Source organism: Medicago truncatula, chromosome 6 (assembly GCF_003473485.1).
Source record: "Medicago truncatula cultivar Jemalong A17 chromosome 6, MtrunA17r5.0-ANR, whole genome shotgun sequence".
NCBI classification, from domain to species: domain Eukaryota; kingdom Viridiplantae; phylum Streptophyta; class Magnoliopsida; order Fabales; family Fabaceae; genus Medicago; species Medicago truncatula.
This window is the reverse complement of record NC_053047.1, coordinates 20,705,984-20,715,446: the sequence shown is the minus strand read 5'-3', so window position 1 is coordinate 20,715,446 and position 9,463 is coordinate 20,705,984. Positions and strand designations below refer to the sequence as shown.

The 9,463-nt window shown below is 37.6% G+C and overlaps 17 non-coding genes and 1 pseudogene across 17 annotated transcripts; all 18 read right to left on the bottom strand.

Annotated features, from left to right (window-relative positions):
- Nucleotides 1-4,431: 4,431 nt before the first annotated feature.
- On the bottom strand, nucleotides 4,432-4,550 carry LOC120576548 (5S ribosomal RNA). The gene has a single exon (XR_005642626.1). It is a non-coding gene; the product is annotated as a 5S ribosomal RNA (ribosomal RNA).
- Nucleotides 4,551-4,718: 168 nt separating this feature from the next.
- LOC120576362 (5S ribosomal RNA) lies at nucleotides 4,719-4,837 on the bottom strand. The gene has a single exon (XR_005642440.1). It is a non-coding gene; the product is annotated as a 5S ribosomal RNA (ribosomal RNA).
- A 167-nt stretch (nucleotides 4,838-5,004) lies between these two features.
- LOC120576649 (5S ribosomal RNA) lies at nucleotides 5,005-5,123 on the bottom strand. Its single transcript, XR_005642727.1, has one exon. It is a non-coding gene; the product is annotated as a 5S ribosomal RNA (ribosomal RNA).
- Nucleotides 5,124-5,291: 168 nt separating this feature from the next.
- LOC120576648 (5S ribosomal RNA) lies at nucleotides 5,292-5,410 on the bottom strand. The gene has a single exon (XR_005642726.1). It is a non-coding gene; the product is annotated as a 5S ribosomal RNA (ribosomal RNA).
- A 167-nt stretch (nucleotides 5,411-5,577) lies between these two features.
- Nucleotides 5,578-5,696, bottom strand: LOC120576475 (5S ribosomal RNA). The gene has a single exon (XR_005642553.1). It is a non-coding gene; the product is annotated as a 5S ribosomal RNA (ribosomal RNA).
- A 197-nt stretch (nucleotides 5,697-5,893) lies between these two features.
- Nucleotides 5,894-6,012, bottom strand: LOC120576481 (5S ribosomal RNA). The gene has a single exon (XR_005642559.1). It is a non-coding gene; the product is annotated as a 5S ribosomal RNA (ribosomal RNA).
- A 166-nt stretch (nucleotides 6,013-6,178) lies between these two features.
- Nucleotides 6,179-6,295, bottom strand: LOC120576651 (5S ribosomal RNA). Its single transcript, XR_005642729.1, has one exon. It is a non-coding gene; the product is annotated as a 5S ribosomal RNA (ribosomal RNA).
- A 193-nt stretch (nucleotides 6,296-6,488) lies between these two features.
- Nucleotides 6,489-6,604, bottom strand: LOC120576766 (5S ribosomal RNA). Its single transcript, XR_005642844.1, has one exon. It is a non-coding gene; the product is annotated as a 5S ribosomal RNA (ribosomal RNA).
- Nucleotides 6,605-6,771: 167 nt separating this feature from the next.
- LOC120576209 (uncharacterized) lies at nucleotides 6,772-6,885 on the bottom strand (annotated as a pseudogene).
- Nucleotides 6,886-7,052: 167 nt separating this feature from the next.
- Nucleotides 7,053-7,171, bottom strand: LOC120576398 (5S ribosomal RNA). The gene has a single exon (XR_005642476.1). It is a non-coding gene; the product is annotated as a 5S ribosomal RNA (ribosomal RNA).
- Nucleotides 7,172-7,340: 169 nt separating this feature from the next.
- LOC120576330 (5S ribosomal RNA) lies at nucleotides 7,341-7,459 on the bottom strand. Its single transcript, XR_005642408.1, has one exon. It is a non-coding gene; the product is annotated as a 5S ribosomal RNA (ribosomal RNA).
- A 167-nt stretch (nucleotides 7,460-7,626) lies between these two features.
- LOC120576726 (5S ribosomal RNA) lies at nucleotides 7,627-7,743 on the bottom strand. The gene has a single exon (XR_005642804.1). It is a non-coding gene; the product is annotated as a 5S ribosomal RNA (ribosomal RNA).
- Nucleotides 7,744-7,911: 168 nt separating this feature from the next.
- On the bottom strand, nucleotides 7,912-8,030 carry LOC120576647 (5S ribosomal RNA). Its single transcript, XR_005642725.1, has one exon. It is a non-coding gene; the product is annotated as a 5S ribosomal RNA (ribosomal RNA).
- Nucleotides 8,031-8,196: 166 nt separating this feature from the next.
- Nucleotides 8,197-8,314, bottom strand: LOC120576575 (5S ribosomal RNA). The gene has a single exon (XR_005642653.1). It is a non-coding gene; the product is annotated as a 5S ribosomal RNA (ribosomal RNA).
- Nucleotides 8,315-8,481: 167 nt separating this feature from the next.
- On the bottom strand, nucleotides 8,482-8,599 carry LOC120576743 (5S ribosomal RNA). Its single transcript, XR_005642821.1, has one exon. It is a non-coding gene; the product is annotated as a 5S ribosomal RNA (ribosomal RNA).
- Nucleotides 8,600-8,767: 168 nt separating this feature from the next.
- On the bottom strand, nucleotides 8,768-8,884 carry LOC120576165 (5S ribosomal RNA). The gene has a single exon (XR_005642280.1). It is a non-coding gene; the product is annotated as a 5S ribosomal RNA (ribosomal RNA).
- Nucleotides 8,885-9,050: 166 nt separating this feature from the next.
- LOC120576715 (5S ribosomal RNA) lies at nucleotides 9,051-9,167 on the bottom strand. The gene has a single exon (XR_005642793.1). It is a non-coding gene; the product is annotated as a 5S ribosomal RNA (ribosomal RNA).
- A 167-nt stretch (nucleotides 9,168-9,334) lies between these two features.
- Nucleotides 9,335-9,453, bottom strand: LOC120576646 (5S ribosomal RNA). Its single transcript, XR_005642724.1, has one exon. It is a non-coding gene; the product is annotated as a 5S ribosomal RNA (ribosomal RNA).
- Nucleotides 9,454-9,463: the final 10 nt, after the last annotated feature.

The window sequence follows — 9,463 nt, the reverse complement described above, 5'->3', positions numbered from 1 at the left end:
AAAATATAGAAGAAAGACAAAACGAAAGAGAGTAAAAAAATATGAAGGTGAGAAATAAATCAGAAGCACTTAACAATATCAGAGCAAAAATATATATTAATCAGAAGCATAAATGAGTTCAGAAACAATTAGAAAAAAAACAAGCTAAAACAAATGTGTGCAACTAAGGGTTGGCTTGTTTACTAAACATTTCCATCATCTGTTTAAGCAACTTGTTTGTTTCTTCTTGCTGCTTCTGCAATGACTCTTGCTGAAGCTTCATCTCTTTCTTGAATTCTTCATTGCTTCTGATCAAGATCTCTTCTCTTGTTCTGGCTTCTGCCAGTTTAGCTTCAGTAACATCCTTGTATTCGAGCAAAAGTACCTTCTGCTCTAATAAGTCCTTCTGAAGCTTCTTGACTTTTTCTTCCGAAGCAACATTCCTCTGAATCAGTTCAAGGTTTGGAGATTCTGACTGGAAGTTAACTGAACTCAAGAAGGATAAATCCAAATTTCTGGGATGCACAAAATTGGGAATGAAGTCAGCTGCTTCTCTTCCTCTTAAGCTAGGAGGATTCTGCACCCATATTTTCAGGATTTTGACTTCTTGAAGACTGTTATCAACTCCTTTCAGCCAATCTTGAAACTTCTTCTGAGCTATATCTTGCTCATCCAGACAAGTTCTCTTAAGAGCAGATAGAATGTAGTCAACTCTTTCATTCAGTCTGTTCCACTACTTCTCATAGTCATCCTGATAAATCAAATCATTTCTAGCTTGAATGAGTTGATTCAATTCCTTGAAGATTTTCTCACACACATCTGTTAGTAATGTAGAATCAAGAAAGATGGTTGGAGGTGAGGGTATCTTTGATGGCTTTGGAGAATTGATTGGTTGAATGCCTAAATTATATGAAGTTTGATGGTGTAACGCCCTAGTTATTATTTTATTTTATTTTAAATTATGTGGAGTCTTAAATGTGATTTTATATGATTTTTGGTGATTTATGTGGTGTGTGCATTTTATTATATAGTTTATTATAATAATAATTAAAATAAGTGGAAATTAATATTATTTTAGAAATTAGGGAGTTAATTAGAATTTAATAAAAATTAAGGGAGTTTAATGTAATAGGGGGAGTTATAGTTTTGGGGAGTTAGGAAAAGGAATAGTCAGAAAACAGTTTCACGTACAACAGACAAGTTTTGGGAAAAGGGAGTAGAAGAGCAAGAGCTAGAGAGGAGAGCCTAGAAATCGATCCTTGTTGTCTAATTTTCTGCAAAACTAAGGTAAGGGTGAGACTATCTCTCAATAATCATAATCTATAATTTCTAAAATTGACCTAATTGAATAGTTTTGGAAAATAATATGAAAGTTAGGGTTTGATGATGATTCTGATGGAATGAGTAAAGATGATGTTAGTTTTCTTGGAATTTAATGTTAAGAATGAAAGCTTAATCCATGTTGTTGCTGTAATCCATTAATTGATTGAATTTTGGATGAATTGTATAGATTGATGAATATTTGGATGATGGTAGAATGATTCTGTAATTGTTGTTGTTGATGGTTGAATTGTGTTTCTTTATAATGCCTAGTTGTATATAGGAACTGTAAACATCTGTTGGAAAACATTTTGGGTGATCAGGGGATTAAAATGGGGTTTTTGGAGTGAGAAGAAGTCTGAAACCGTAGGTTTTGCACTGCCCAGATGAATGGTCGCTTAAGCGAAGCATCCGTCGCTTAAGCGAGCATTCAAGCAAGCTGCCCAGAATGCGATTTTACCCGTTCGCTTAAGCGAACCGTGAGCGAACTGGTAAGCGAAAATTAAGTTTGGTTCTGCCAAGAATTCGCTTAAGCGAATGGTAAGCGACCCTGTGAGCGAAAAACCATTTTGATTCTGTCCAAAGTTCGCTCAAGCGAACCGTGAGCGACCCGTAAGCGAACTGAACCCAGAACCTACTGTAAGCTGGTTGCTTAAGCGAACTAGCCGTCGCTTAAGCGAAGTGAACCTTAGTCAGCCTTTTCTGAACTGTTGCTTAGTGCATGAGGGGACTTCTTGAGCGTTCTTTAACTTCCTCTTTAACTAATATAACCCTGGTGTAGATGACCAAATCCTGTTAGAACAAGCCGGTGATTGGATATGATGGGTGTTAGTAAATGTTGGAGATGATTGTGTAAGCAAATGAGTGAATGTGTCTATATATATATATATATATATATATATATATATAACATGTGGAATGTGATTGATGCATGTGCATAATTATAAATAATTGTGTAAGTCTGGATTGTCGAGTTGTGGAGTAGTACGTCGTATGAAATATATGTAATAGTTGAGTTGTATGTAGATATACACAAGGGGGGTAGTTGCATAAACATCAAAGTGGGAGAGCTTCGGCTCTGGAACGCCTTGTCGTTCAAAGCGGTGGAACACTAGTTGTTCAAAGCGGTGTGGAGCGGTGAGGACTTAGGTCCTGCTGAGAATGCTTTAACCATTCGACAGCGGTGTGGGTCATGGCCCTGAATTATGGTACCACATGCATATTTGCATTTATTGAGGAGTATTAAAGGGGGGTGTCATGTCATATCATGAGTTGCATTGTTGATTGAATTCTATACTTGAATGATTGTTGTTGATTATGAAGTACCTATGCTTATTGAATAATCATTGATGTTGTAAGGTGTTAGATTTTCAATTGATGTCATTATATATTATTTTTATTGATTGAGAATCTCACCCCTTCTGCTTGGAAATGTTGCCCTTCCTATGGGTAACTTGCAGGTGATCCTGAGTAGTAGGTGGTGGCTCAAAGTGTCTAGGGCTCTGATACGTGGGATGGGATTTTATTGTTTTCTTTCATTCTATGTATCAAATTTTGGTTATTGTTGTTGTAGCCCTATGGTTGATGAATTATTCTGGTTGAGGCTTTTTATGCCAAGATATTATTTGGAGGTTTAAACAGTTGTTGACGTTTCGAATATAATATTCCGCTGCATATTAAATGATGATTTCATTGGATGTTTAATAAATAGATTTTTATATTCTATTTCAGAAATTTGAAAATGCAGTGTGACATGCCCATTTGGATTTATTACTCTGATGTGTGTTTATTTTATTAAATAAATTATATTTGGGAATGGGGTGTTACAGATGGCTGTTTGAGGAGGTAGGTAGGTGATCAGAAACAGATTCCATGATCACATCAGAAGAAGAGTTAAAAAGCTCTTCCTCGGCATCAGAGACATCTGATGAGATCATAGGTTCTGGTTCAGATTGAGTTTCAAGGGTAGGTTGCTCAAAAACAGTTTGTTTAGGAACAAATTGTTCAGAGAGGTTAAAGGTGGAGGGTTCAGATTGTTGGTTTTCTGAAACAGTCTGTTCAGGAACTGTCTTAGAGGCTTTTTGTGGAGTTAAACACATCTCACCACCTAAATGCTTCTCTAAAGAAGATAGAGTTGATGGAGAAGATGGTTGTTGAGGTTCGGGTTGTTCTGAAATAACTTCTGTTGAAGCTACTTCAGAGGCTGTTTATGGTTTTGGGTTGGTTTTTGGTAAAACTACAGATAGAGGTCTGAGAAAGGTTGTGTCACAGTTAAGAGGGTGATCAGGTGGTAAGTGCTCAGTCACTTTCATCCTTTGTGAGGCTAGGTCGTTGATATGTTCAAATATACTAGACTCTGGTTCTTTGTGGATTTTGGAGGATGGTGAATGGTTTTTAGAATGGATATTATACTTCTGACTAAGTGTAATATCATCTAGGTCGAAAGAAGATGAGGTTGAGTCAGATGAGATAGATGGGGTTGAATCTGATTCTACATTTACAAATTCAACAGAGTGTGAAGAACCAGGAATACCTTTCAGACTGTTTGAGATAGTGGCTTCAGATTCTGATGCATGAGCTTCTGATGTGCCCTCTCCTCTTGGCACAACTTCTTGTAACAGAACAGTTGCTTCCTTAACTGTCTGTTCTTGAATTTCAACAGTCAGAGACACAACCTCAGAAGCATTCTCAACAGATTGAGGATCCACTTCAAGAAGTCCCGCAGCCTTGAGCTTCTCATCTCTTTGCTGTCTGTAAAGTTCAACTAGTTCTTTCTTCTCAGCAATGGCATCTTTAGAATATTCCATGGCCATACGTTTCATTGCAGGAGTGACTACAAAACATGGTGACACCATTGACAAAGGCTTCTTAGTCTTCTTCAACTCAGGCTCCTCTTCTTCCTTTTCTAACTCTTCAGAAGCTTCTATCACAACTTTCTGTTAATCTCTTTCTCCTTTGTATATGCATTTCTAAGTTTATTTTTCAAAAAATACGTCAAACTACGCTAATTAACGAATAGAGTTTTAGGTTGCGTAAATTAACGGAAAAAATGAAATACAATCGAAGTTTATTTTTCAAAAACGACGTAAAATTACGCTAATTAACAAAAAGAACAAGAAATTTTGGCAAAAAGAGGTGCAACGCAAGGACTTCCTAGGAGGTCACCCATCCTAGTACTACTCTCGCCCAAGCACACTTAAATGCGGAGTTCTGATGGGATCCGGTGCATTAGTGCTGGTATGATCGCACCTGAGAGTAAAGCGTTGTAATTGTATATATGCATTTCTAAGTTTATTTTTCAAAAAAGACGTCAAACTACGATATTTAACGAATAGAGTTTTAGGTTGCGTAAATTAACGGAAAAAATGAAATACAATCGAAGTTTATTTTTCAAAAGCGACGTAAAATTTTGGCAAAAAGAGGTGCAACACAAGGACTTCCCAGGAGGTCACCCATCCTAGTACTACTCTCGCCCAAGCACGCTTAACTGCAGAGTTCTGATGGGATCCGGTGCATTAGTGCTGGTATGATCGCACCTGAGAGTAAAGCGTTGTAATTGTATATATGCATTTCTAAGTTTTTTTTCAAAAAAGACGTCAAACTACGCTAATTAACGAATAGAGTTTTAGGTTGCGTAAATTAACGGAAAAAATGAAATACAATCGAAGTTTATTTTTCAAAAGCGACGTAAAATTTTGGCAAAAAGAGGTGCAACACAAGGACTTCCCAGGAGGTCACCCATCCTAGTACTACTCTCGACCAAGCACGCTTAGCTGCGTAGTTCTGATGGGATCCGAAGCATTAGTGCTGGTATGATCGCACCTGAGAGTAAAGCGTTGTAATTGTATATATGCATTTCTAAGTTTATTTTTCAAAAAAGACGTCAAACTACGCTAATTAACGAATAGAGTTTTAGGTTGCGTAAATTAACAGAAAAAATGAAATACAATCGAAGTTTATTTTTCAAAAGCGACGTAAAATTTTGGCAAAAAGAGGTGCAACACAAGGACTTCCCAGGAGGTCACCCATCCTAGTACTACTCTCGACCAAGCACGCTTAGCTGCGTAGTTCTGATGGGATCCGAAGCATTAGTGCTGGTATGATCGCACCTGAGAGTAAAGCGTTGTAATTGTATATATGCATTTCTAAGTTTATTTTTCAAAAAAGACGTCAAATTACGCTAATTAACGAATAGAGTTTTAGGTTGCGTAAATTAATGGAAAAAATAAAAACAATCGAAGTTTATTTTTCAAAAGCGACGTAAAATTTTGGCAAAAAGAGGTGCAACACAAGGACTTCCCAGGAGGTCACCCATCCTAGTACTACTCTCGACCAAGCACGCTTAACTGCGGAGTTCTGATGGGATCCGAAGCATTAGTGCTGGTATGATCGCACCTCAGAGTAAAGCATTGTAATTGTATATATGCATTTCTAAGTTTATTTTTCAAAAAAGACGTCAAACTACGCTAATTAACGAATAAGTTTTAGGTTGCGTAAATTAACGGAAAAAAATGAAATACAATCGAAGTTTATTTTTCAAAAACGACGTAAAATTACGCTAATTAACAAAAAGAACAAGAAATTTTGGCAAAAATAGGTGCATTGCAAGGACTTCCTAGGAGGTCACCCATCCTAGTACTACTCTCGCCCAAGCACGCTTAACTGCGGAGTTCTGATGGGATCCGGTGCATTAGTGCTGGTATGATCGCACCTGAGAGTAAAGCGTTGTAATTGTATATATGCATTCTAAGTTTATTTTTCAAAAAAGACGTCAAACTACGCTAATTAACGAATAGAGTTTTAGGTTGCGTAAATTAACGGAAAAAATGAATACAATCGAAGTTTATTTTTCAAAAGCGACGTAAAATTTTGGCAAAAAGAGGTGCAACACAGGACTTCCCAGGAGGTCACCCATCCTAGTACTACTCTCGCCCAAGCACGCTTAACTGCGGAGTTCTGATGGGATCCGTGCATTAGTGCTGGTATGATCGCACTGAGAGTAAAGCGTTGTAATTGTATATATGCATTTCTAAGTTTATTTTTCAAAAAAACGTCAAACTACGCTAATTAACGAATAGAGTTTTAGGTTGCGTAAATTAACGGAAAAAATGAAATACAATTGAAGTTTATTTTTCAAAAACGACGTAAAATTACGCTAATTAACAAAAGAACAAAAATTTTGGCAAAAAGAGGTGCAACCAAGGACTTCCAGGAGGTCACCCATCCTAGTACTACTCTCGCCCAAGCACGCTAACTGCGGAGTTCTGATGGGATCCGGTGCATTAGTGCTGGTATGATCGCACCTGAGAGTAAAGCGTTGTAATTGTATATATGCATTTCTAAGTTTATTTTTCAAAAAAGACGTCAAACTACGCTAATTAACGAATAGAGTTTTAGTTGCGTAAATTAACGGAAAAAATGAAATACAATCGAAGTTTATTTTTCAAAAGCGACGTAAAATTTTGGCAAAAAGAGGTGCAACACAAGGACTTCCTGGAGGTCACCCATCCTAGTACTACTCTCGCCAAGCACGCTTACTGCGAGTTCTGATGGGATCCGAGCATTAGTGCTGGTATGATCGCACCTGAGAGTAAAGCGTTGTAATTGTATATATGCATTTCTAAGTTTATTTTTCAAAAAAGACGTCAAACTACGCTAATTAACGAATAGAGTTTTAGGTTGCGTAAATTAACGGAAAAAATGAAATACAATCGAAGTTTATTTTTCAAAACGACGTAAAATTTTGGCAAAAAGAGGTGCAACACAAGGACTTCCCAGGAGGTCACCCATCCTAGTACTACTCTCGCCCAAGCACGCTTAACTGCGGAGTTCTGATGGGATCCGGTGCATTAGTGCTGGTATGATCGCACTGAGAGTAAAGCGTTGTAATTGTATATATGCATTTCTAAGTTTATTTTTCAAAAAAACGTCAAACTACGCTAATTAACGAATAGAGTTTTAGGTTGCGTAAATTAACGGAAAAAATGAAATACAATCGAAGTTTATTTTTCAAAAACGACGTAAAATTGCTTTGGCAAAAAGAGGTGCAACACAAGGACTTCCCAGGAGGTCACCCATCCTAGTACTACTCTCGCCCAAGCACGCTTAACTGCGGAGTTCTGATGGGATCCGGTGCATTAGTGCTGGTATGATCGCACCTGAGAGTAAAGCGTTGTAATTGTATATATGCATTTCTAAGTTTTTTTTCAAAAAAGACGTCAAACTACGCTAATTAACGAATAGAGTTTTAGGTTGCGTAAATTAACGGAAAAAATGAAATACAATCGAAGTTTATTTTTCAAAAGCGACGTAAAATTTTGGCAAAAAGAGGTGCAACACAAGGACTTCCCAGGAGGTCACCCATCCTAGTACTACTCTCGACCAAGCACGCTTAGCTGCGAGTTCTGATGGGATCCGAGCATTAGTGCTGGTATGATCGCACCTGAGAGTAAAGCGTTGTAATTGTATATATGCATTTCTAAGTTTATTTTTCAAAAAAGACGTCAAACTACGCTAATTAACGAATAGAGTTTTAGGTTGCGTAAATTAACGGAAAAAATGAAATACAATCGAAGTTTATTTTTCAAAAGCGACGTAAAATTTTGGCAAAAAGAGGTGCAACACAAGGACTTCCCAGGAGGTCACCCATCCTAGTACTACTCTCGACCAAGCACGCTTAGCTGCGTAGTTCTGATGGGATCCGAAGCATTAGTGCTGGTATGATCGCACCTGAGAGTAAAGCGTTGTAATTGTATATATGCATTTCTAAGTTTATTTTTCAAAAAAACGTCAAACTACGATATTAACGAATAGAGTTTTAGGTTGCGTAAATTAACGGAAAAAATGAAATACAATCGAAGTTTATTTTTCAAAAGCGACGTAAAATTTTGGCAAAAAGAGGTGCAACACAAGGACTTCCCAGGAGGTCACCCATCCTAGTACTACTCTCGCCCAAGCGCGCTTAACTGCGAGTTCTGATGGGATCCGGTGCATTAGTGCTGGTATGATCGCACCTGAGAGTAAAGCGTTGTAATTGTATATATGCATTTCTAAGTTTTTTTTCAAAAAAGACGTCAAACTACGCTAATTAACGAATAGAGTTTTAGGTTGCGTAAATTAACGGAAAAAATGAAATACAATCGAAGTTTATTTTCCAAAAGCGACGTAAAATTTTGGCAAAAAGAGGTGCAACACAAGGACTTCCAGGAGGTCACCCATCCTAGTACTACTCTCGACCAAGCACGCTTAGCTGCGTAGTTCTGATGGGATCCGAAGCATTAGTGCTGGTATGATCGCACCTGAGAGTAAAGCGTTGTAATTGTATATATGCATTTCTAAGTTTATTTTTCAAAAAAGACGTCAAACTACGCTAATTAACGAATAGAGTTTTAGGTTGCGTAAATTAACGGAAAAAATGAAATACAATCGAAGTTTATTTTTCAAAAGCGACGTAAAATTTTGGCAAAAAGAGGTGCAACACAAGGACTTCCCAGGAGGTCACCCATCCTAGTACTACTCTCGCCAAGCACGCTTAGCTGCGTAGTTCTGATGGGATCCGAGCATTAGTGCTGGTATGATCGCACCTGAGAGTAAAGCGTTGTAATTGTAGATATGCATTTCTAAGTTTATTTTTCAAAAAACGTCAAACTACGATATTTAACGAATAGAGTTTTAGGTTGCGTAAATTAACGGAAAAAATGAAATACAATCGAAGTTTATTTTTCAAAAGCGACGTAAAATTTTGGCAAAAAGAGGTGCAACACAAGGACTTCCCAGGAGGTCACCCATCCTAGTACTACTCTCGCCAAGCACGCTTAACTGCGAGTTCTGATGGGATCCGGTGCATTAGTGCTGGTATGATCGCACCTGAGAGTAAAGCGTTGTAATTGTATATATGCATTTCTAAGTTTTTTTTCAAAAAAGACGTCAAACTACGCTAATTAACGAATAGAGTTTTAGGTTGCGTAAATTAACGGAAAAAATGAAATACAATCGAAGTTTATTTTTCAAAAGCGACGTAAAATTTTGGCAAAAAGAGGTGCAACACAAGGACTTCCCAGGAGGTCACCCATCCTAGTACTACTCTCGACCAAGCACGCTTAGCTGCGTAGTTCTGATGGGATCCGAAGCATTAGTGCTGGTATGATCGCACCTGAGAGTAAAG